Source organism: Scylla paramamosain, chromosome 4 (assembly GCF_035594125.1).
Source record: "Scylla paramamosain isolate STU-SP2022 chromosome 4, ASM3559412v1, whole genome shotgun sequence".
In the NCBI taxonomy this organism is placed as follows: Eukaryota; Metazoa; Arthropoda; class Malacostraca; order Decapoda; family Portunidae; genus Scylla; species Scylla paramamosain.
Genome location: NC_087154.1, coordinates 23,762,027 through 23,767,026, shown reverse-complemented (window position 1 = coordinate 23,767,026; position 5,000 = coordinate 23,762,027). Strand labels below are relative to the sequence as shown.

Below are 5,000 nucleotides of genomic sequence, written 5' to 3'. Positions count from 1 at the left end.
TCAACCAAATCGAAATTAAATTAGATTGTTTCACTTGATTACACCCACTAGTCCACTAGACCACCACCGCCTGGCCTATGTAGCAAATCAACTATGGCACATACGACCTTCCAGACAGTTGTGCTACCACTACTACTATAACAAGAAGACGCCACTGACGCTATTACCTGGATGAAACAAAGACAACTTTTGAAGAATGAAGTGAATTGTGATGTGTCACAACAACTTGCCAAAGCACTCAAAAAGTAACGACGGTTTTGTGTGGAAATGCCAGACAAAGGACTGTGCACGGTATAAAGGTACCACATCCATAAGGACATAATTTTTTTCTGCACGCTCAAAACTTACTTCAGAAATAGGTACATATTATGTATCTTTGATGTGAGCGAACTGGAAAAGCAGCCGTAAGTCGACAAACGAATGTTTCTGAAGACAATGATTTTTATTATTATTTTTTTTATTATTTATTTTATTTTTTTTTTACGGGAATTTACTTTGAAGCACATCCACTTCAATTCGGTGAGCAAGGAATAAGGATTGAAACTGATGAATCATGGTTCTCACACAAACCGAAACATCACAGTGGACATGCTCTTCACACGCCTGTTTGGGTATTCGGCATCGTCGACACGAGTATAAAACCTGCAATTAGCTACTTAGAAATCGTTGAGGAGAGAAATGCTGCTACACTTCTGCCTAGTGTTCTGAGAGTGGTTCGTCTAGGATCCATCATCCACAGCGACGAGTGGAGGGCGTACCGTGGTCGTCAAGAAATTGGATACGTTCACAGGACCGTTAATCATTGTTAACTTTGTGGATGGGAGAAATGGAGTACATAAACAAACTACCGAGTCTTACTGGAACAAACATAAAGCTTACATAAAGAAGATGCATGGATGCAAACGTGACTTGTTAAACTCCCGTGGCATGATCGCTTTTCACAGCATCCTTTTGAAAGTCTGTTACCATATCGCAACTCAGTACCCTTTAGAATAGATTACTTTAAAAAATGTAATGACAATGAAAGAATGTAAACAGGAATTTTTACGCTCCCTTAGAATGTGTTCATTATACAATACATTTTATGTAATACAATGATTTATGATGATAAAGAATAAGAAAGCCAATTCACATGTAAATCTACATGTGGGTAAATATGATGAGTCATACCTTCATGCGAGTAAGTGGATTTTCAGGTGGGAAAAATTGTAGTGGTGGTTCTCCAGATGGGTAAGACTGGGGTGGCGGATCTTCAGATGGGTAAGACTGGGGTGGTGGATCTTGAGGTGGGTAAGACTGGGATAGTGAATCTTCAGGTGGATAAGACTGGGATAGTGAATCTTCAGGTGGGTAAGACTGGGATAGTGAATCTTCAGGTGGGTAAGACTGAGATGGTGAATCTTCAGGTGGGTAAGACTGGGATAGTGAATCTTCAGATGGGTAAGACTGAGATGGTGGATCTTCAGGTGGGTAAGGCTGGGGTGGTGGATCTTCAGGTGGGTAAGGCTGGGGTGGTGGATCTTCAGGTGGGTAAGGCTGGGGTGGTGGATCTTCACGTGGGTAAGGCTGGGGTGGTGGATCTTCAGGTGGAGAAGACTGGGGTGGCGGATCTTCATGTGATCCGTGTTATGTGACAATTCTCCTGAACACTATGGTGTTATTAAAATTTACACGACAGGGAGCGCAGAAGCCGCGTTTTATCTCAAGCTGTTGGCCAGTCTACGAATACTCTACGCGGGAGATTGACTGAGCCACGGAACAGTCTGCGACAAAATTGCAGAAGTAACTTAGGCTCCATTTGCAGGATACAAATGAAAGGATTATACTCCGTACAAGTCTCTTGTCCATATAATAAGGACGAATTTATCAAAACAAAATCGAGCCAAATATTAAACCGTTCGTGTTTTACTAACTGTCGTGCTCTGGGCCACGGAAAAGCGAGGGTCTTTCCGGCGACAAATCGGCAGGTGAGGTGGCGGCCGCGTTTCAGATTAATATTTCTAACATATTGCTTGCAGAAAGTAATCAAGAACACTATCTAAAATAGTCACCAATAAACATAATTACACACACACACACACACATATATATATATATATATATATATAGAGAGAGAGAGAGAGAGAGAGAGAGAGAGAGAGAGAGAGAGAGAGAGAGAGAGAGAGAGAGAGAGAGAGATACTGGCAATAGAAGGTTGATCCGAAGCTTTGGAATCATTATCCTCAAGTTTAACAGCTTCTCAAAGGTGTCCCAATTTCAGATTAATTGATTGTTTAGATTACAGCGCCACAACAACGAGTCATTAGGCTTCACATACAGGATACTTGGTCCAAATAACTGAAGAGCACCGGATCCCACAGCTGCTAGAGGCGGCGGCGCCGACCACTGCGCTTGTCTTAGCTTAAAACACGTTCTTTCAAAGGCACTGTACGCTTTATCCAATTTTAAACTTAACATGAACACTAGACACGGCATGAATGAGCTATTGCCAGGTTATAAAAGTAAAATTTATCTTGTAAGGAGGCGGACCGAAGTTAAGCTAAGTACCTAATAGTACATAAGCCTGAGACATTTGTAGCTGGTAGGAGCTCGGATTTATTTGATTCCGGATCCTTGCTGGTTAATCCACTCATTATGGTGGGTTCTTGAAGTTAAATTTATAACGGTGCCCATCACCATTAAATCATTATTCTGTTGGAAATATATTTCCCGACACTAACATGATCTTCCAAAACCTGACCAAATCTAACCTAACCTGTAGGTGTCTCGGGAGACTTAGGTAACATATTTATAATAGGAGAGAGGGAATGTGTCCCTGCTTTGCTAATGATCCATGTAATGATACTTGTAAATGAATGTTTATTGGTTTGTGAAAATTATTGACTATCGTAAACTCTACTAATCCACCAAAAGGAAAAGGGAATAACGCCTTTGAAGCCCACCAACTCCCACACAACACAAGCATGCACCTGTTTTGTGATCCATTCGCACCCCACTCAGTACCTACTTGCTCTCTTTCCTCACAGATGATTCCGGCATAAATACACTTCAAAGCCTTCACTTGTCAACCTGAAGAAACTATAATGTTCTGAATGGTTCAAGTCTAATTAGATTAATTTAAAAGCCCGATTTTTCCTCTTTATATTGATATAATTCACATTCGGTTAATTTTTGCTTCCTATAACAGATTCAGCAGTAAAATATATAATTCCAATAGAGAGCACGGATACACGCCTTCACTCCTCCAAAACAGACTGGATACTGACTTGCCTGGACTCATTAGGTTTGGATTTGACTGGTGGGTCGATTCAGTTCGATTCGCTTGGTGTAATGCAGTCTAAAGCTTCCCGCGCCTTTTGACACAGAGTTCATGCATCTAGATTTGGATTTTCTTGCGTTTATAACATGTAATCAGTTTTGCGTTCCGTATGAAATGGGACAGCGCCATTACTGATGTCATGTGGGAGGAACGAGTCTGGACTCTGGTAGTAATTTACGTTTCAGAAAACCAGATTACCCAACATGGCTGACCCTACCATTCTCCATGAATTAGTAGATGAATAATTATCTCGTACCTTTCACCGTCTGACCTGTTCTGATCAGTAAAAAAAGAGTACTCAGCAGTTGACTGAGAGGCCGCTCAAAAAATTGCAGAGGCGCTGGCGGAGCTAACAGGGTGACTCAGCTGTATTCTACACACTACAGTCCAATTATAAAATAAAATCATCACAACAACATCTTACACACAAGCTTGAAATTAGTAACTGACACATCAATAGCCACGGTGTTGATGCATTTTCAAATGCCATTTTCAACCAGAGGTGCGATCAGTAGAGCGATTCCGAGTCGCGGTACTGAACGCAGCCCAGGTGGTGCTTCCGAGCAGAACCACACTTCTCGCCTTTCATGGTTATAATATTAATGAATACCTACAGCTTTTGTATTTTTAGTACGAAGAGTGCCTGAGTCTATTCTGGAAGTGTATTTATGTATTTATTTATTTTTTTTTATTTCACTAATACACGTAACGCGTTTTCTATAGATTTTGATGCATTTGGAATGATCTTGAGAATAATGTACTCCACAAGTTCATATATTCTAAAATATTCCCAAACTAAATGTATTTTATGTGGGGAGGATGGGAGAGTCGAGACTGATTTACAAAAAAAAAAAAAAAATGTGCCAGAATCATTACACTACTATCTCCACATTAAAAAGAACCTGCCCTCCACAAAGTTCTCACGGGCATCTTCGGATACTGTATTTCCAAAATAGTGGATCTGTCATAAAATGTTCCAAAATGAAATACAAAATCTACAGGAAAACAGTTCAGTTAAACTCTAAACTAGAGAAGAAAAATATAAATCAAATTAACCGTTAAAACAATGGAATTTAGTCTAAAGAAATGTGTTACTTATAAAAGAAATGATAAAAACACCAGAGCACTTTTATGAATCTCAATCTCCAAGCTGCCACGTGGCAATCTAACTATCATGTATCCTAATTACCTCATAACAACCTCCTAACTACCACTCTACAATGAAGGACACTTTAAAACTAAATCTAGCATAAAGCTTTAACCTCCTAACTGCCTTCCACCTTCTCAGAAGACTGACAGTCTCCTTATACGGGGACAGGGGGAAGAGGAGGGAGCTTCACCTCTCACGTACTTTAAAATAAATTATCAAAATAAATGATCACACAAAGTTCTTGTTTAAGGAAACCTCTTTGCCGCACCAAGACCACTAAGCGTCTCGGCACATCATTGTTCCTATAGGAAACGCTTAGTGTGTTGCACGTCGGGTGGAAAGCTTTGCAACACGCAAAAAACCTGCATTATAATGATAACCTAACCTAACGTAATAACAATCTAACACTAACACAGCTTAAGGTAAATTACTAAATTAGCAGCGCGGCTCTATTTCCTATTTTTTTCGGCTTGTAACCCCTACAATGTTGGGGACCTGGTGGGAAAGCGGGAATTTTGGGTGGAGAGGGCT

General features: G+C 40.3%; 1 protein-coding gene across 6 annotated transcripts in view; it reads right to left on the bottom strand.

Annotated features, from left to right (window-relative positions):
* Nucleotides 1–5,000, bottom strand: part of LOC135099889 (folliculin-like) — a 62,519-nt gene that overhangs the window by 57,432 nt on the left and 87 nt on the right. The window contains exon 1 of one of the 6 annotated variants that reach the window (XM_064002525.1): nt 3,008–3,269. The exons of the other annotated variants lie outside the window; for them this stretch is intronic. The gene's annotated coding sequence lies outside the window, so the exon portion shown is untranslated. Of the gene's footprint in view, nt 1–3,007; nt 3,270–5,000 lie in introns of those variants that run through there. 6 annotated transcript variants of the gene reach the window in all.